This window comes from Gorilla gorilla, chromosome 10, assembly GCF_029281585.2.
Source record: "Gorilla gorilla gorilla isolate KB3781 chromosome 10, NHGRI_mGorGor1-v2.1_pri, whole genome shotgun sequence".
NCBI classification, from domain to species: domain Eukaryota; kingdom Metazoa; phylum Chordata; class Mammalia; order Primates; family Hominidae; genus Gorilla; species Gorilla gorilla.
Window position 1 is genome coordinate 134,285,444 of NC_073234.2, and position 21,705 is coordinate 134,307,148.

The window sequence follows — 21,705 nt, forward strand, 5'->3', positions numbered from 1 at the left end:
GTATGGAAATACCACATTTTGTTTATCCATTCATCCACTGATGAACATTTGGAGCATTTCCACTTTTTAGCTATTATAAATAATACGGCTATGAACATTTGTGTACAAACTTCTGTTTGAACATATGTTTCCAATTCTCTTAGGTATATAGCTTAGGAATGGAATTTCTGTGTCATATGGTAGTTCTTTGTTTGACTTCTTGAGTACCAGGGTTCTAATTTTTCCACATCTTCACCAACAGTTGATAATTTCCTCTTTTTTTGATTGTAGCCATCCTAGTGGGTGGGAAGTGATATCTCTGTGGTTTTCATTTGCATTTGCCTAATAACTAATGATGTTAAGCATCTTTCCATGTGCTTGGTGCCATTTATATATCTTCTTTGGAGAAATGTCTATTCAGTTCTTTCTCCCGCTTTAAAATTGGGTTGTTTGGTTTTCTGTTGTTGTTTCTGTTGAGTTATAGGACTTGTATATTCTAGATACTGTATTCTTATCAGATACGTGATTTGCAAATATTTTATGCAATTCTGTGGATTGCCTTTTCGTTTTTTTTTTTTTTTTTTTTTTTGAGACAGGGTCTCACTCTGTCACTCAGGCTGGAGTGCAGAGGCATGATCTTGGCTCACTGCAGCCTCCGCCTCGTGGGCTCAAGCAATCCTCCTGCCTCAGCCTCCCAAAGTGCTGGGACTACAGGTGTGAACTACTGTGCCCAGCCACCCATTTTCACTTTTTTAATACCATCCTTTGATGCATGAAAGTGTTTAATTTTGATGAAGTTCAGTTTACTTATTTTCTCTCTTGTTGCTTGTGTTTTTGTTTTCATACATATGAAAGTGTTGCCTAATCCAAGGTTATGAAGATTTACACTTATGGTTCCTTGTAAGAGTTTTATGAGTTAACTTTTACATTTAGGTCTCTGATCATTTTTGAGTTGATTTTTGTATTCGTCTTAGGTAGGGTTCTAACTTCATTCTTTTGCATGTGGCATACGGTTGTCTTAGCACCGTATGCTGAAAAGATTGTTCTTTCTTCCATAGAATGGTATTAGTACCCTTGTTGAAAATCAGTTGATGATAAACACGTGGGTTTATTTCTGGGCTTCCAATTCTGCTCCTTTGATCTATGTGTCGATCATTTCCAGTGTCACACTGCTTATTGTAGCTTTGCAGTCAATTTTGAAATTGGGAAATGAACATCCTCCAACTTTGTTTTTCTTTTGTAAGTTTGTTTTGGGGTACCTTGCAATTTCATATGAATTTTATGGCCAACTTGTCCATGTCTGCAATAAAGGCAGGCAGCTGGAATTTTGGTAGCAACTGCATTGAATCTGTAGATTAGGTTGGTGAGTACTGCCATCTTAACAATATGAAGTGTTCCAATCTATGAAAATGGGATATGTTTCCATTTCTTTAGGTCTTCTTTAATTTTTTATAACAATGTTTTGTAGTTTTCAATGTACAAGAATGCTTTCTTTAAAAAAATTATAGTCATTACTAAAAGATTTGTTGTATGATTAGAGCTCAAAGTCTGTCTTCCCAGGCTACAGGTTTCCACAGGGAAGCAAGCATTTCATTTTTGTGTACCATTGTGGCAGATATGGAGATGCACTGCTCAGATCTTCCTTCAAGAAAGGACTCATTGCCCAGTTTCAACGAGTGAGGCTAACTGACAACCTCCAGCTGTTTGCTTAATCAGTATTTGCCTCAATTTTTAAACCAAGGTTATACTATTCTCAGGAGAACCCCTGGCCAATGATTGAGCAAGATGATGAGAGCTGAGGGCATGCTATTCTCAAGACAGCCCCTAATCTATAGCTCAGAAAGGTGGTGGATGGTACAAGACCTGGTCATTTCTGCTCAGTGGGTCACTCCTCTAAAGGGCAGTGCTTATTCCAGAGCCCCCAGTTTGGCTAGTAGAGACTTTGTCAGGTCCGCAGTTGGGTCTGATGTCTCCTCCTGCTCAGTTCAGCTTCCTCCCTTTCCTTTTTGCATGTATAACTCCCCAGTCACCCCTTTGAATTCCTAAGTCTCTGCTGACTTCTGATTCCTGGGGAAGCCAACTTGCATGAAATCATGTTATTCTCAGTATCTGGCTCATTGCTTGGCATATAATTCAATTTCTAGAAACACTTCCAAATAGAAATAAAAGCACTCCTGATGTGGAGCCTTGTGCATATAAGAAAACTCTGATTTTTTTTTTGTTGCCATCGATGTATAATTTTTCACTTGGTAGGGAGTCCAAGAATAAAAATTAATGAAGATGCATCACCTTTTTAGAAGTTTTGGCAAAATGAAGCCTGTTGATAGTGGGGTCAATTAGGATGATAAAGGGTCTAGAATTGCGTGGTCTGAAGAAAGAGAAGGTTATTATGGGAGAAGATGAGTCCTCAGTGTGGACCACTGTGGTCAGAGTAGAGTGACAGCATAGGACAGTGCTAGGAAAGGAGGCTAGAGAGCTAACTTCAAATTTGAAAGGTGGAACATTTTTCTGTGTTGCTCCTCAAGGAAAAACTTGAATGCTAACTTCTTATCTTCCAGGTCTCAGATTAAATGTCACTTCCTCCAGGAAGCCTTCCCTGAACTTCCTCCCCTCTACCCCCAAGACTACATGAGGTCATCATGCATTCCTGTTGTAACTCTGCACTTCTTTGAAACATTTTGTGAAGGCAGATCTAGGTCTGATTCATTTCCTGGTGGTATTTCTTCAGCAACAAGAACAGTTTCAGGCCCACAATAGATGCCTTATACACATTGGATGAATTAACAAAACAAAACAAACAAACAAACAAACAAAAAATGAGCTAGTGGTGAAAGCTGAAAAAGGAACAGATGTGGTTTTCATTAAAACAGTTCATAACACCAAGCCATGTCTGATAGTAGAAGGGGTCGCTTCCAAGAGCTGGCTGAAAAGAGTAAGGACACAAACTCAAGGCTTTTGCCTTCTGGTCCTGTGAATTTTTGTGGCACCAAAGCTTCCTTGAACCTACAGCTTGTAGCCTCCTGCATTCTTCTTGCTTCTGTCTGCATCTTTCTCCATCCACTAGGAGAGACTCAAATTGTTCTCTAAAAAGGAACAATGTGGAGTAAAATAGATTTTCCATCAGCTAGGAAAACTAATGCAAGTTGGAATATTTAAGAGCTACCCAGAAGAATAAATTTTTGGCTTCTCTCAAGCTCTAATACATTTCCCCAGTATGAGAATTTACCATTTACCATTTACTGAGCACTTACTAGGCAGAAGACACTGTGTAATCAATGTGACATACAAACTATGAATCTTCAAATTCCTCTGCTTGATGGGAATTGTTACCTCCCAAATATGAAAATTTCGTGGTTTTCTTCAACTACCTTGGAATTCAGTGCTAATATCCCACTGTTTAAGGGAGCCAGTCTAGGCATACGACCAGCTTGGTAGTGGCGTTCTACTATAGGATCAGTAGACTGACTCCAGACAGTGGGCCGAGTGTCTTCTTGCACCATTCAATGTGACTCAGATGATTTTGATAAACAGCCCAAGAAGCTAGATGTGACATTTATGTTTGGACTTAGTCCCACAACCATGTAACACCCAGAAGGCTCTAACAAGCAAACGTAAAACTTTAATTTTATTATACAGATTTTTTTTACAGTCTTGAATAAAGGGGAGTGACATTCAGAAGTACCTCCTAAATCATCAGACAGAGAGATTCAATTATGTTTGCTGTCATTTGCATTATCTGTACTTTGAAGAATGCTAATTTTCTAAAAATTGGTTACCTGAGTATGGTAAAAAAAGAAAAAGAAAAAGAAAAAAAAAAGTATCTCCCTAATCAAACAAGCTTTAGTTCCCTGAAAAGCTTAGTGGTGGGAAAATTCAAGCCCTTTTCTTTTCTGGGAAATTGGGTTATGTTGTATAAGGTCGCCAGTGCAAGTGTGAGAGTCCTGATAAATTTTCTTTTGCATTTATAAAAGGAAGCAAAAGTGACATCTGAATAAGGAAGCCATCCAGGAGAGTTTGTGCATATAAAATTATTCATAATGGATTATGTATAATTAATCTTCATGCCTCATTCTCAGCTCCCCAGAAAATGTGCGTCTACCTTTGCAAACTTGCAGGCAATTGGTCAGAATGGTGAGAGTGAGTGTTAATCTTGAGGAAACCCAGTCCCAGCCAAGTGTAGATGCTTTAGTCAGGCTTCTTTTGATTGGAGTCAATAGACACCACCTCCACTTAGCTCCAGCACAATGGAGGCTTTGCTGTAAGATGCAGAAAGATCTCTTGGGAGTCCAGAGAAAGCAGAACTGTAGTCCTCAGGAAGGGCAAGGTGCATACCAGGAACCAAGAGGGTGGTGGTAAGAAAAATAGGCTCTTCCAATCGCTTGCTGTGTGACCCCAGGTAAGTTACTTTGCTTCTCTGTGCCTTAATCTCAACAGGGGAGATGATAGTGTATATACTGCCATTGTCAATATAAAATGAATTAATAATTGTGCTACGCTTAGCACATACTATATGCTCAATAAATATTAGCTGTTATTATTATAAACTTTTAAAAATTACATTTGTGCAGCTGTTTCATCTTCCTTTTGGTTGCTCATGACTTCAGCCTTTACAGTGGCTCCTGAGTCCACCTGAGCTTTTAAGTTCTAGTGCCTGTAACTCCCCAGAAATGATGCCTCCTCTCAGTTGAAGTTGCTAAGAGGAATAATCTGATTGACTCATCCCACCCAAATCACAGGCCCTTGCCAGCTCATGGCTGGGATCTCTCTGGGACAGAGATCTCCCTGGTCCTGTCAGGGGATGGGGTCCCATCAGCAGGGTTGTAGGTGAGGAGTTTCCCATTAGGGGGCATGGGTGAGCAACAGGCAGCTGAAGCACATCTAGGAGCACAGGTGTGGTCACTTCTGGCTGGGAGGTAAAGGAAGACCTTTCGTGGGCTTCAGGAACAGGATTATGTGTGGGGCTGTAGTTATCAGTGTAAATTGGAAGCAGTAGTTAGGGATGAACCATCATGGTAGTTTCAACTTACTTATAAATGGAATAACAAATATATATGTATATACAGTATGTGTCATTTAACGATGGGGATATGACTGAGCCTGTGTAGCTCTTAGGCTATAAACCTGTACACCATGTTACCGTGCTGAATACTGCGGGCAATTGTAACACAATGGTAAGTATTTGTGCATCTAAATATAGAAAAGATACGGTAAACATACAGTATGAAAAACAAAGGGTACGCCTGTATAGGGCACTTGCCATGAATGAAGCTTGCAGGACTGAAAGCTGCTCTGGGTGAGCCAGTGAGTGAGTAGTGAGTTAGCATGAAGGCCTAGGTCATTACTATACACTACCGTAGACTCTGTAAACACCATACACACAGGTTACACTCAATTTATTTAGTTTTTAATTTTCTTTCTTTAATAATAGATTAACCTTAGTTTGTGCAACTTTTTTATTTCGTAAATGTTTTTAGTTTTTTTAAAACTTTTTGCCTTTTTTGTAATAACACTTAGCTTAAAACACAAACACGGCCAGGCGCGTGGCTCACGCCTATAATCCCAGCACTTTGGGAGGCCCAGGCGGGTGGATCACGAGGTCAGGAGATCGAGACCATCCTGGCTAACACAGTGAAACCCCGTCTCTACTAAAACTACAAAAAAATTAGCCGGGTATGGTGGTGGGCGCCTGTAGTCCCAGCTACTCGGGAGGCTGAGGCAGGATAATGGCATGAACCCGGGAGGCAGACCTTGCAGTGAGCCGAGATCATGCCACTGCACTCCAGCCTGTGTGACAGAGCGAGACTCCATCTCAAAAAATATATATATATAAAATATATATATTATACAGGAAATATAGTATATATAATATGTATTATTATATTATATATTATATTGTATATTATATTATATATTAAATATATAATATATAATATATATAATGTATATATATTATATATATTATATATAATATATATCATATATAATGTATATATTATATATAATATATTATATATAATATATAATATATATAATATGATATATATTATATATGATATATATTATATATGATATATATTATATATTATATATATTATATATAACATATTATATATAATGATATATCATATATAATATGTATTATTATATTATATATAATATATCATTATATATTATATTATATATTATATTATATTACATTATATATAATATATAATATATTATATAATATGTATTATTATATTATATATAATATATTATATATTATGTAATATTATATTATATATAATATATTATATATTATGTAATATTATATTATATATAATATATTATATATAATGTAATATTATATTATATATTATATATTATGTAATATTATATTATATATAATACATTATATATAATATAATATTATATTATATTATATATAATACATTATATATAATGTAATATTATATTATATTATATAATACATTATATATAATGTAATATTATATTACATTATATATAATACATTATATATAATGTAATATTATATTATATATAATACATTATATATAATATGTAATATTATATATATGTATATATGTATTATATATAATATAATATGTAATATTATATTATATATAATATATATTATATGTATTATTATATTATATATAATATATTATATATAATATGTAATATCATATTATATATAATATATTATATATAATATGTAATATCATATTATATATAATATATTATATATAATATGTAATATCATATTATATATAATATATTATATATAATATGTAATATAATATATAATATATTATATAGATTATATATTATATATATTATACATATTACATATTATATATATTATATATAATAATATATATAATATAATAATATTATAATAATATAATATATAATATATTATATATAATATAATATAATAATGCATGTAATATTATATATAATATATTATATATAATATGTAATGTTATATTATATATAATATATTATATATATGAAATAGGATCTCACTCTGATGCCCAGGTTGGAATGCAGTAGCACAATCATAGCTCAATGCAGCCTCACACTCCTGGACTCAAGCAATCCTCCCATGTCAGCCTCCCAAGTAGCTAGTACTACAGATGCACGCCACCATGCCAGGCTATTTTTGTTTTTCATAGTGACAGGGTCTCGTATGTTGCCCAGTCTGGTCTTGAATTCCTGGCCTCAAGTGATCCTCCTGCCTTGGCCTTCCAACATGCTAGGATTACTGGCATGAGCCACTGCATCCAGCCACTTTCTTTCTTTATATCCTTATTCTATGAATTTTTAAAATTTTTTAAAACTTTTTTTTGTTGAAAACAAAAACACAAATATATACATTATCTTAGGCCTACACAGGGTCAGGATTCTCAACATCATTGTTTTCCACCCCCATATCTTGTCCTACTGGAAGGTCTTCAGGGGGAATAACATGCATGGAATTGTCATCTCCTATGATAACAATGCTTTCTTCTGGAATACCTCCTGAAGGAGCTGCCTGAGGCTATTTTATGGTTAACTTTTAAAAACTATAAGTAGAAGGAGTACACTAAAAAAATAATGACAGGAAGTATGGTATAATATATAAACCAGTTACAGTCATTCATTATCAAGTATGTACTGTACATAATTGTATATGCTATGCTTTTGTAAAATATTTTTTCATTTTTTTTCTTCTATGTGGCATGGTTGATGTTGAGCCTGTGATGAGAAAGCTGGCCCCAGATTTCTCCAAGTCCACATTTCTGTGCCTCCAATTCTTACATGTCCAAAGACAAGGAACTATAGACATGCCTTTGTAGGAGGGCGTGTGTGCTATCCTTTCATATGACTGGAAGTGCAGTAGGTTTGTTTACATCAGCATCACCACAAAAACTTGAGTGATGTATTGCAGTACAGCATTACAATGGTTAAGACATCACTGGGCAATAGAAAGTTTTTAGCTCCATTATAATCTTACGGAACCACCATCATGTATGTGTTCCATTGACTGAAATGTCATTATGCAACACATGACTGTGTGTGTGTGTGTGTGTGTGTGTGTGTGTGTGTGTGTGTGTGTGTGTGTGTGTGTTTTCCTTCTGAGAGAGGGAGGGCCACAGAGAATTTGATGAATCTAGTTGAAGGGTATATGTGTTCAGTAAACTATCCTTTTAACTTTACTGTAGGTTTTGATTTTTTCAAAATTTAAAGAATGAGAAAAATCACAGTTTAACAAGTAAAGCAAATATTCTCATAATAGATACAAATAAGTATGTAAATGCACAAAGTGGGTAGTAAGCAAATGAGCTCAGGACTCAGCAAAGCCCAGATCTGCTTATCTCTTCTCTAAGTGATATTTTTCTCTCTGAGCTTCCGCCTCTGCATCTGTTAAATGGGCTCACATTACTGCCTCCTAGCCTGCTGAGGAGTTTCATTTATTGACAGATATGCCATGCTGGACTGATGTTCAGCTGGTAGGCATTGGTATAGCTGTGCTGGTTATTTGCAGCTAGCATCCACTCTGACTGGTTGGGTTGTCCTGGTTGTGAAAAATATGTTTGAATACTGTTCTTGATACGTGGCATGTAGTAAGAGTCAAATTCGTGGACACTGTCTTTAGTGCCATCATTATTATTGTGATCATTTGCAGCATCATTGCTGAGTGCCTTTGGTCTCCCCACCCTAGGGATTTGTAAAGAAAGAGGCTTTGGGAATAAATGCTGGATTGGGTGGGGGAGGTGGCCTCGGCAATGAGTGTTTTAGGCACCTCAGGGAACAATGTTCTAACACGAAGTAGATAAAGAGATTTCAGCAGCACCTCAGGCTGGGGTGAAGTGTGCCCTCCTGGCCCAGAAGAGATATACTCTATTTGCAAACTAAATGCAGGTACAGGCTGAAAGAGCAAAGGATTCCTTGGGTCTGCAGGGAGATGGAGGGATGGAGGCTGAGACCTTGGGCCTGCGTCTGTGGGCTAGAAGGAGAAAATGTTGCAGATAGGAGGCCAGTTGTGCATTCCTGAGTGGGCCCCAGGTACAACTGGGTGGGATACAGAAGGGTGTATATTTCTGCTCTTTCTGACTGTTGCCTTGAGATCCTTTACAATAATATTAATATCTGGCATGTAGTAGGAGTCAAATTCATGTACACTGTCTTTTTTTTTTTTTTTTTTTTTTTTTGAGATGGAGTCTCACACTGTCTCCCGGGCTGGAGTGCAGTGGCGTGATCTTGGCTCACTGGAACCTCCAACTCCCGGGTTCAAGAGATTCTGCTGCCTCAGCTTCCCGAGTATCTGCGATTACAGGCACCCACCACCACACCCAGCTATTTTTTTTTATTTTCAGTAGAGACAGAGTTTTACCATGTTGGTCAGGATGGTCTCAAACTCCGGACCTCATTATTCACCTGCCTCAGCCTCCCAAAGTGCTGGGATTACAGGCGTGAGCTACCACGCCCAGCCCCATGTACACTGTCTTTAGTGCCGTATCATCACTATGATTATCTTCAGCATCATCCCTGAGTGCCTTTGGTCTCCCCACCCTACGGACTTGTAAAGAAGAAGGCTTTGGGAATAACTGCTGAATTGGGTGGGCACAGCTATGCCAATGCCTACCAGCTGAACACCAGTCCTGCATGGCACTCATTCTTGAGTGGGCCCTGGGTACAAGTGGGCTGGATACAGAAAGGTGTTTAAATCTGATGCTGTCTAAACCCATATTTCTACTCTTTCTGACTGTAGCCTTGAGATCCTTTAAAATAAGCTTGATAAATGTCTGTTTAAACCACAAATAGATGAATAGACAGATGTATGAGGGTGGATGGATTTAATACATAGAAGCAAGAATGAGAAAATCATTGAAAAATGGACAAATAAGTGAGTGGATATTTGAATCAATAAATGACTGAAACAATGAGCAGAGAAGGATTTAATAATTAATTTATGAATAATAAAAAAACTTTTATTGAGGTCTTTCTAAGTCCCAGATACTCTGCTAAGCAATGTACATGCATTATCTCATTTAATCCTTACAAGAACCCTATAAAATAGACACCATTGTCATTCCTATTTTATAAAGGGAAACTGAGGCAGAGAGAAGTAAAATAATTTACCCAAGATCACACATCTGGGAGTAATGGTGCCAGCATCCCAATGAATGCTTTTGTTTCTGTCCTTAACCACTGTGGTACCCTGTTGTCTTAGTCTGTTTGGCTGTTGTAAGAAAATACCATCAACTGCATAGCTTATCAAGGACAGAAGTTAATTTCTCACAGTTATAAAAGCTGAAAAGTCCAAGTTGAGGGTGCCAGCATGGTTGAGTTCTTGTGAGGGTCCTTTTCTGGGTTGCAGACTTCTTACTTCTTACCGTCTAGAAGCAAGACCATTACCCTCACGTGGTGAAAGGGGTAATTTCCCTTGGGCCTATTTTGTAAGGGCACAAATCCCATTCATGATGACTCTATCCTCATCATCTAATCACATCCCAAAGGCCCCACCTCTTAACACCACCGCACTGGGGATTAGGTTTCAATGTATGAGTACTGGGGGGACAGAGATATTCAGACCATAGCAACTGTGGACCAGAAATATGTGGACTTATTTTACTCCTTGGATAGCTGTTGGTCCCAGCACCTCAAGCCAGCTTACAGATTCATTCATGCATTCCACAGATATATATTGAGCACTTACTATATTCCAAGTCCTCTTCTAAGCACCAGGGATACATCAGCGAACAAGCAGACATGGCTCCTCCATACATAGCTTATGCTTCCATAGGGAAGACTGAAAATGAACAAATACGTAGAAGTAAATGCCATGCAGAAAAACAAATCATGCAAAGAATTATAGGAAAGAGGTGTAGAGGGAAGCTATTTTAGATACAGTGGTCAGGAAACATCTTGCAGAGGAGGTACAAAGACCTGAATTATGCAAAGATCTGAGGTGAGGGCATTCCAGGCAAAGGGCACAGAAAGTGCAAAGGTGCTGAGGTAGAAATGAGCATAGAAGGTCTGAAGACTAGGAAGGAGGATGGCATGGTTGGACTGGTATAAGCAAAAGGGGGTGTGATAGGACATACAGAGAGGGAGACAGGTGCTAGACCTTTATCCTGGATTTTATAGGTCAAGATTTAAAAAATGGACTTTGTTTTAAAGGAGATACACTGTCTGAATTACATTGTAAAATATCACTGTGGCTGCTGTGGGTTGTTCCATTACTTTTGTCCTCAACCCAGAAAAACAATGGTATAAGAATAAAGAGCACTAGTTTGTCCTACTCTAAATGATTCCCCTCCTCTCCCTTCCTTCTTGGAACCCCATCTGCCATTGACACTACTACCAGTTGGTACCAGCACATTTACTGCAAGCCATCCTCTTCTTGTGCTCTGTCTTCTCCTGGAGATCCTGGGCCTTGCTACTCATCCCAAAGACCCAGTCACCAGAAAAGTAAAACGGCAGCAATGTATATATCCAACAATAGGAGATTGGTTATGCGAATCTATTTACTATAACACTTTTGACCGTCAAAAATGATGTTGGGACAATGACAGGATCAAATCTGGCCATACCAATATTAACCTTGAATGTATATGGGCCAAACACTCCACTTAAAAGGTACAGAGTGGCAAGTTGGATAAAGAAGCAAGAACCAACTGTATGCTGTCTTCAAGAGACTTTTGTCACATGCAGTGACACCCATAGGCTTAAAGTAAAGGGATGGAGAAAAATCCACCAAGCAAATAGAAAATAAAAAAGGAATAGGAGTTGCTATTCTAATTTTAGACAAAACAGACTAAACCAACAACAACAACAACAAAAAGAAGGGCATTACATAATGATAAAAGGTTCAATTCAACAAGAAGACTTAACTATCCTAAATATATATGCACCCAACACTAGAGCATCCAGATTCATAAACAAGTTCTTAGAAATCTACGAAGAGGCTTAGATAGCCACACAATAATAATGGCAAAGTTCAACACCCTACTGACAGTATTAGACAGATCATCAAGGCAGAAAACTAACAAAGATATTCAGGACTTTTAATACTTGAGACCAAATGGACCTAACAGACATTGATAGAACACTTCACCCAATAACAACAGAATATACTTTCTTCTTATCTGCACATGGCACATACTCTAAAACCGACCACACAATGGGACAAAAGACAATTCTCAACAAATTAAAAAAAAAGTCATATTAATCACACTCTGGGATCATAGTACAATAAAAATAGAAATCAATACTAAGAAGATCTCTCAAAACCATGCAATTACATGGAAATTAAGCAATCTGTTTCTGAATGCCTTTTGAGTAAACAATGAAATTAAGACAGAAATCAAAAAATTATTTGAAAGCAATGAAAACAAAGATAAAACATATTAGAATCTCTGGGACACAGTTAAAGCAGTGTTAAGAGGAAAGTTCATAGCACTACACACTCACATCAAAAAGTTAGAAAGATCTCAAATTAACAACCTAAAGTCACACTTAGAGGAACTAGAAAAACAAGAGCAAACCAACCCCAAAGCCAGAAGAAGAAAATAAATAACCAAAATCAGAGCTGAACTGACTGAAATTGAGATATGAAAAACCATAAAAAAGATCAATGAAACCAATAGTTTGTTTTTTGAAAGAATAAATAAGATTGATAGACTATTAGCTAGACTAATAAAGAAAAAAAGAGCAATCCAAATCAACACAATCAGAAATGACAAATGAGACATTACTACCAATACCTCAGAAATACAAAAAAAATCCTCAGAGACTATTATGAACACCTCTATGCAACTTACATAGAAAACCTGGAAGAAATAGATAAATTCCTGGAAAAATAACCTCCCAAGGTTGAACTAGAAAGAAATTGAAACTCTAAACAGACCAATAAGAAGTTCTGAAAGTGAATTCATAATAAAAAGCCTACCAAGCAGAAAAAGCTCTGGAGCAGATGAATTCACAGCTGAATTCTACCAGATGTATAAAGAAGACCTGGTACCAATCCTACTGAAACTATTCCAAAAAAGTGAGAAAGAGGGACTCCTCCCTAACTCATTATATGAGGCCAGCATCATTCTGATATTAAAACCCAGCAGATTCTGGATATTAGACCTTTGTCAGAGGAACTTAAACAAATTTACAAGAGAAAAAACATTAAAAAGTGGGCAAAGGACATGAACAGACACTTCTCAAAAGACATTCGTGTGGACAGCAAACCTATGAAAAAAAGCTCAACACCACAGATTATTAGAGAAATGCAAATCAAAACCACAGTAAGATACCATCTCAAACCAGTCAGAATGACAATTTTTAAAAAGTCAAGAAACAATAGATACAGGCAAGGTTGTAGAGAAATAGAAATGCTTTCACACTGTTGGTGGGAATGTGTATTAGTTCAACCATTGCAGAAGATGGTGTGATGATTCCTCAAAGATCTAGAACCAGAAAAACCACTTGACCGAGATATCCAATTACTGGGTATATACCCAAAAGAATATAAATCATTCTATTATAAAGATACATGCACATGAATGTTCAGTGCAGCACTATTCACAATAGCAAAGACATGGAATCAACTCAAATGCCCTTCAATGATAGACAGTGGTACAAATATGCCATGGAATACTATGCAGTCATAAAAAGGAAAGAGACCATGTCCTTTACAGGGACATGGAAGGAGCTGGAAGCCATTAATCTCAGCAAACTAATGCAGGAACAGAAAATCAAACACTGCATGTTCTCACTTGTAAGTGGGAGCTGAACAATGAGAACACACAGACACAGGGAAAGGAACAACACACACTGGGACCTTTTGGGGGATGGAGTGGGGGAAGAGAGAACATTAGGAAAAATAGCTAAAGCGTTCTGGGCTTGATACCTAAGTGATGGGTTTATAGGTGCAGCAAACCACCATGGCACAAGTTTACCTATGTAAAAAACCTACACATCCTGCACATGTACCCCAGAACTTAAAAAAAAAAACCTGGCAGAGACACAATAAAAAAAAGAAAACTTCAGGCCAACATCCCTGATGAACATAGATGCAAAAATCCTCAACAAAACACTAGCAAACTGAATATGGCAGCACTTCAAAAAGCTAATCCATTACGATTAAGTAGGCTTTATTCCTGGGATGCAAGGTTGGTTCAATATATGCAAATCAGTAAATGTGAATCATCATATAAACAGAACTAACAAGGAAAACCACATGATCATTTCAATAGATGCAGAAAAGGCTTTTGATAAAATTCAACATTCCTTCATGTTAAAAACCCTCAACAAACTAGGCATTGAAGGAACATACCTCAAAATAGTAAGAGCCATCTAAGACAAGGCCATAGCCAGCATCAAACTGAATGGCAAAAGGTGGAAGCATTCCCCTTGAGAACTATAATAAGACAACAATGCTTATTCTCATCACTCCTTTTCAACGTAGAACTGAAAGTCCTAGTCAGAGTAATCAGGCAAGAGAAAGAAATAAAAGGCATCCAAATAGCAAGGGAAGAAGGCAAACTATCTCTCTTCATAGACGATATGATTTGATACCTAGAAAATCCCATCGTTTTTGCCCAAACTTGTAGATCTGATAAACAACTTCAGCAAAGTTTCAGCATACAAAATCAATGTACAAAAATCAGTAGCATTCCTATACACTAACAATTTCCAAGCTGAGAGCCAATCAAAAATGCAATCCCATTCACAATAGATGCACACACACACACACACACACACACACACACAACCTAGGAATAGAGCTAACCAGGAAGGTGAAAGATCTCTGCAACAAGAATTACAAAACACTGCTAAAGAACTCAGAGGTGACACAAATGGAAAAACATTCCATGCTCATGGATAGGAAGAATCAATATTGTTAAAACAACCATACTGGCCAAAGCAATTTACAAATCCAATGCTACTCGTATCAAACTACGAATGACATTTTTCACAGAATCAGAAAAAGCTATTATAAAATTCATATTGAACTAAAAAAGGGACCAAGTAGTCAATGCAATCTTAAGTAAATTGAACAAAGCTGTAGGCATCACATTAGCCCACTTCAAATTATACTACAGTAACCAAAACAGCATGGTACTGGTACAAAAATGGACACATAGAACAATGGAACAAAACAGCGAACCCAGAGATAAAGCCTGTTGATCTTCAACAAAGTTGACAAAAACAAGCAATGGGGAAAGGACTCCCATTCAATAAATGGTGCTGGGATAACTGGCTAGCCATATGCAGGAGATTAAAACTGGACCCCTTCCTTTCACCATATACAAAAATCAACTCAAGGTGGATTAAATACTTAAATGTAAAACCTGTAATTATAAAGACCCTAGAAGAAAACCTAGGAAATAACATTCTGGACATAGGTCCTGGCAAAGATTTCAAGATGAACATGCCAAAAGCAATTGCAACAAAAACAAAAATTGACAAATGGGATCTAATTAAACTGAAGAGCTCCTGCACAGCAAAAGAAACTATCCACAGAGTAAATAGACAACCTACAGAATGGGAGAAAATATTTGCAAGCTATGCATCTGACAAAGGTCTAATATCCACAATCTATAAGGAACCTAAACATATTAACAAGCAAAAAGCAAACAACTCCATTAAAAAGTAGACTAAGGACATAAACAGACACTTTTCAAAAGGAGATGTACATGCAGCCAACAACCATATGAAAAAATGCTCAATACCACTAATCATTAGAGAAGTGCAAATCAAAACCACAATGAGATACCATCTCACACCAGTCAGAATGGCTATTATTCAAAAATAAAAAAATAATAATAATAACAGATGCTGGCAAGGTTGCCAAGAAAAGGGAATACTTCTACGCTGCTGGTGGGAATGTAAATTAGTTCAGCTACTATGGAAAGCAATTTGGATATTTTTCAAGAAACTTAAAACAAAACTACTATTTGGCCCAGCAATTCCATTGCTGTGTGTATACCCAAAGGAATATAAATTATTCTACCATAAAAACACATGTATGCATATGTTCATCACAGCACTATCCACAATAGCAAAGACGTAAAATCAACCTAAGTACCCATCAACAGAGGACTGGGTAAAGAAAATGTGATACATATACACCATGGAATAACTATGCAGCCATAAAAAAGAATGAGATCATGTCCTTTGCAACAACATGGATGGAGCTGGAGGCCATTATCCTAAATGAATTAATGCAGGTACAGAAAACCAAATACCACATGTTCTCATGTATAAGTGGGAGCCAAACACTGACTACACGTGAAGAAGTTGATAATAAACAGCAGGATCTACATGAGAATGTAGGGTGGGAGAAGGATGATAATCCAAAAGCTACCTATCAGGTACTATGCTTATTACCTGGGTAACAAAATAATCTGTAGACCAAATCTCTGTGACATGCAATTTACCTACAAAACAAACAAACCTGCACATGTACCTCCTGAACCTAAAATAAAAGCTGGAAAGAAAAAAATGATTGCTGATGTTATATCAATATTATATATTATAATACCAACAATAGTGATAGCTACTTGAACATCTATTGTGCACCGAGATCAGTATTAATAATGAACATATTTTACTTCATTTAATCCTCTTGACACAGAGAGATCAATTCCACTTTTGTCCTCGGTTTATAGATGAGGAATTTAGGGCTTAAGCATCTTGCCAAATTTGCCAACTTAGCGTGGAGTTCAGTAAGAGTAAGTTGCAGGTCTGTCTGATTACAAAGTCCATTTTCTCAACCAATGCCAATTCTGCCTCTCATAGGAATATGTGCTGCATTGTTCAGTGAAGGCTGGCTATTAAATAATAAGCATAGCTTTCAAGCCCACCTTTTTAAGTACCAAAAGGGCATGCAGCTAAATGTTAAAAGTTGTTTTCTCTGGGCAGTTAATTATGGGAGAGTTTTGTGTGTGTTTATGATTTTTGTAATTAGAGCCCAACAAAAGCAATAAAAGTCTCTCTGTGTTTTTCTTCCCTACTCAACCCCTCTATTTTTCTCCCCTGTGGCCTTCAGACCAGCTCTGGAGTTCTCTATTAATATAAAACTAGCATGGCCTCTTCCCCTTGGCCTCCCGGCTTTGCAGTTTCAGCACAGTTCTCTAGATTGCTTCAAATTTTGCTAGCATTCTGGACGCTGAGTTAGTTGCAAATTTTTCACCTCCAGAAACAGAAGTGTTGTTTCTTAGCTAAGGGCTTGAATAATACATTTGCAAAAAAGCCAGGTCTCTAACATTTTGCCATTTAGGGTATGGACTTGGTAATGGCCTCAGCTCCTGGAGTCAGGGCCAGGGGTCTTTGGTGACAAGAAAAAGACTTAATCTGCTCATAAGAGGCTGGACTTGGAGAATAACTGGAAGTGAGTGAGAATCTGTTGCCAACACTGAGACCAGGAGTGGTTCATTCTCAGACAGCATCTCAGGGGGTGGGGATTTATCTGAGTTTATCCTGTATTTGGAGGTAATTCCGGTGGGAGCTAACTCCTGGGCTCTGATATTCATGCATGCATTCATTCACAAAGGCAATATATATTGGGCACTGACTCTCTCCCACACTTTGCTAAATGCTGAAAAGTCAGCAGTCAGGAAGAACGACCCATTCTCACCTCTGTGGAGTTCACAGACTTGGAATTCATGGGGAAGACAAACACTGAACAAATGTTCAAATGTTTAAATGTAACAGAAGGTGGAAATGCAGGCTGCTATGGAAGAGAGTTAGCTGAGCCTGAGAATTTAGGAAAGACAGCCCCAGGAAATGATGTTTAAGTGGAGTGTGGAAGGATGCTTAGGAATTAACCAAGTGAAGAATGAAGCAAGAGAGTGTTTCAGGCGGAGGGGGTGACATTGCAGGACGTGAGATTGGGGAAAAGCAGGTGCTATCATCTGTCTGAAGGAATGTATGATGCACAGATGCAAGGCAGAGAGGGCTGTGAGCTGGGCTGAAGGGGAACCTCGAGCAGACACAGAGGGTCCAATAAACCACATCAAAATGTTTGTGTGCTATCCTAGGGATGATGAGAAAAATGCTGCTGATAGATTTAACTGGGGGAAAAAGTTTTATTTTTAGGTGTCTTCACAAGTGAAGGCAATTAGAACTGAGAATGAAATGACTTCCTTGTGATAGAGGATGCATTTGTGCTAATACATTGTCCTTTCATTCAACAAATATTTATGCAATGTCTACCACAAAACAGGCACAGTCCTGGATTTTGGGGAAATGGAGGGGAAACAGATTGCTAACTACATGAAGCTTACAGTCTAGTGGAAAGAGACAGGCAGTAAACAAAAGAACAAAAGAGTAGGTAATGTAATACTGGGCGTCACTAAGAGTAATGAAGAAAGGAGAGTAAGAGGGAGGAATCATGTGGAAATCTGGGGAGGTGGGATGAGTGATGATATTCCTAGTAGGTGGTCAAAGACATCCTTCAGAAGTTATCATTTGAGCAGGGAACTGAAGGATGCGAGGGAATGAGTCAGACCTCTTTCGACAGAGTTTATGATGTGGTCTCCCCCTAATGAGCTTTTTGGGTGGCCAGCTATCTTTGGGAGGCAGATGGGGCTTTGGAACAGTGAGGGATGCTGGCATTCCCTCCGTCAGCCGAACCCACGACCTTGTACCTTTAACCTTGGTGCAGGAGAGGAGGAACAGGAGGAGGAGAGTGAGAGAAATTGATTGCCAACCTTAGTCCAGTGAAAACTTTGCTCCGATAATATTTCCTTGGCCTGACCAATCCAGATCAACAATCCTCTTCTTTGGTGATTGAATAAGGGAAGAAGCTCTGTGAGTAAGACTAAACAAATTTACTTCTACTTTTGGCTTTTTTTTCCCTATTAACCAACGTTTCTTATCAACCAGGCACCCTGAGGAAGACCCAAGCCTACCATTCCACAAAAGAGATGTCCAACCCCAGAATTCACAGCCCATTCTGAGCTGCCTCCCCATGACTACTTAATGGCTGCTTCGGCCTCATTTCCTGATCACTAGTTGCTATACTGGATGTTTGTAGTTACCGACCTTTTTATTGAGAAACAGAGATTAGCCTGATCAAACTTGGGGCAGAACTGACACTGCTGCCCAAGCAAATTATAGCAATGTATCGCTGAGATGAAAATCTCCTGGTGATATAACAGGCATCTATTAGGGAGCCCGAATTAGAGCTTTGCTCATTAATCAGAGCCTCCTGATAAAGTCTGCCACAGCCAGAGCGGTGTGTTCTTTCTTTCTTTTTAAAGATATAAAACACTATCATTGTCTTTATTGATCTCTACTACTATTATTGTCAGAATATACTCTTTCAAAGTCATCACCTGCAGCTTCCCTTCATACAGCCTATCCTTCAGCCTTGTATGCAGAGAGGGTAGTGGGAAAGAGTAAAGGTTTGACATCCGGTGTTTGGTGTTTAAACCACAGCTCTTTGACTTACAGGCTGGGTGACCTTGAACACATCACTTCACTTCCTTGAGCTTCGATATACCTGCCATCAAATGGGAACAATCATGTTTACCTCCCTGAATAGTCAAGAGGATTAAATTAAATACTGAGGTGGGTGCTTCCTATAAATGGCTCCTCAAAAACACATAAAAATGACTTATAGCGTCTCTTAGAGTTCAGATTCATGAGCCCTATCAACAGAGACTCTGACCGAGTAGGCTAGGGATGCTTATCCCCAGGTGATTTTGTGCGAAGAGTTTTTTTAGGATACACTTGGAAAAACATTGTTCTATCATTTTGTTTTGCTGAAAATTTTCTCGTACTATTTGCTCAGCCTGCATTGTGCAATGTTCAGCTCTGCCTTTACTTCCAGACCCACCTTTGATGCCTCCTCTTTCATAATTTCCCACCTCCTTTCCCAATTTCCCTAGATTTGAAGGCATTTGTCTTTCTTCTGACTGCCCACACAAGTGTCTCTCTTCTGATTATGTACCTCTTATTATAGGTTACAGACTAAACGTTATCTGTTAGAAACATGAAAGTAATGCAGATATACTGGATATACATTATTCACTATGTATTACTTTCGCAGTAAAGCAGATTAACACAAAATATTGTAATAGAGATAGATAGCATATTTTATAGATATCTTCCTTCATGCACTCAACTATTTTTTGAGCATGTACCGTGTGCCAGGCACTGAGCTAGCTACTGGGGATAGAGTAGCTAGGCACCGCTAGGATCTAAGCATGGAACCTAGAATCTATTTATCTCTCCTTCCCTAGATTGAAAGCTCTTCATAAGTTCCTCAGCTTCTAAACCCCTTTATAATCCAGTTGCTACTGAGTAGAATAACATCAAGGTTTTTGAAGGACACAAGCTGAAGCAAAGGCTACCCATCTGTAAGATCCAACTTGTGCCTATGGGTCATGGTCAAACACTCTCTCCTTGAAATTGAGTTAAGTCTCTTTTTAGATTTTCAGGGTTTTTTTGTCGTTTTTTTTTTGGCAGCCAAGGCATTATCCACTCCCCTGGGTTTGTGCATTAGTCATGTTTGCAGCAGCTGGACTAACATCTTTGGGCTTTTGCCATGTATTCATTGCTTCTAGCTAATTTCCTTCAGATTTGATTGCTTTTTGAAAATTCCATTTCCAAATGAGGAAGCATTATGGATTCCTCAGTGACTTCACACTATATAGACTTTCATTCATTTATTTAGTCACCCATTCACTCGTTTAACAAGAACTGAATGTACACCCATCCATGTGCCTGGCACTGTGCTGGCTTAAGCCTCATTACTACAGGAGTCTAATAAATATTGGTGGAATTAATGTTATATTGGCAAATAATCTCCATTTCTAGCTTTGGGAGTGTTGTTGTCTTTACCAGGCGGTGGGTGTGTGAATGTCATTGACCCAGTCATTTCTGTCATCTAAGCCAATGGTGCATTGACTGGCTTTGATACACAGCTATCAAGGACATTAGAGTTTATTATCCTCAATGCACTGGGACGTGTTGTGTGCGACCAAAACGTTGATGTGCCAACATGGGAGGAAGGGAATGCAGATTTTTACATTTGCAATAAAACTCCCATCAATCACACCACCAAGACTCAGAGCAACTGAACTAATATCTGAGCTGTAAGATTGCACTTTCTCTGATTTTCCTGTCAATAGGAAATGTTTGTGCATTCCAAATCACCGGCTGATACAAACACTCAAAGACAAGAGAGAAGGAAACATAAACAAGGAAACAGAAACATCCTGTCAACCTGCCCAAAGTGTGCTAATTACATTTAAGTCAGCACTGGGTACCAGATATATATTGGGCTCATATTCATTCCTTATTCTGCTGTAAATGTTACCCAGCTCATCAGCACAGCCCAAGAATGAACAGGTATAGCATTATTAATGAAGTCCTAATCAATGTCATCATTATCATTGTCATCATAGCAAATACTCATATAGGTTTGCCAGGTAGCCAAAAGATTACATGGGTTATTTTTAATTCCTTGAAAGCAGTGTACAGGAGATATACTATTATTATCCTCATGTTATAGATGAGGGACTGAGACTTAGAGGATAAGTGACTTTCCCACATAAATGTCAAGCCTGGGATTTGCTCCCGGGTCCTTTTTTGGATACCTGAGGCAGGTGAACTTCCAACGGGATTGGCTTCTCACCAGAAAATAGCAATTGGATAGAGTGCAGGATCATTTACTTCAGCCAACTGACTTGTAGGAACAAAGCTGATAATTGGTTAATCTTGAGAAATAGA

General features: G+C 37.8%; 1 long non-coding RNA gene and 1 other non-coding gene across 2 annotated transcripts in view; one reads left to right on the forward strand and one right to left on the reverse strand.

The window, feature by feature from the left end:
* LOC129525883 (uncharacterized) overlaps nt 1-21,204 on the forward strand; it is a 31,524-nt gene extending 10,320 nt beyond the window's left edge. The window contains exons 3-5 of the long non-coding RNA XR_008670419.2: nt 18,632-18,777; nt 19,423-19,539; nt 21,105-21,204. This is a non-coding gene — a long non-coding RNA (uncharacterized lncRNA). The remainder of the gene's footprint in view (nt 1-18,631; nt 18,778-19,422; nt 19,540-21,104) is intronic.
* On the reverse strand, nt 7,695-7,825 carry LOC115930334 (small nucleolar RNA SNORA38). Its single transcript, XR_004066973.1, has one exon. It is a non-coding gene; the product is annotated as a small nucleolar RNA SNORA38 (small nucleolar RNA).
* Nucleotides 21,205-21,705: the final 501 nt, after the last annotated feature.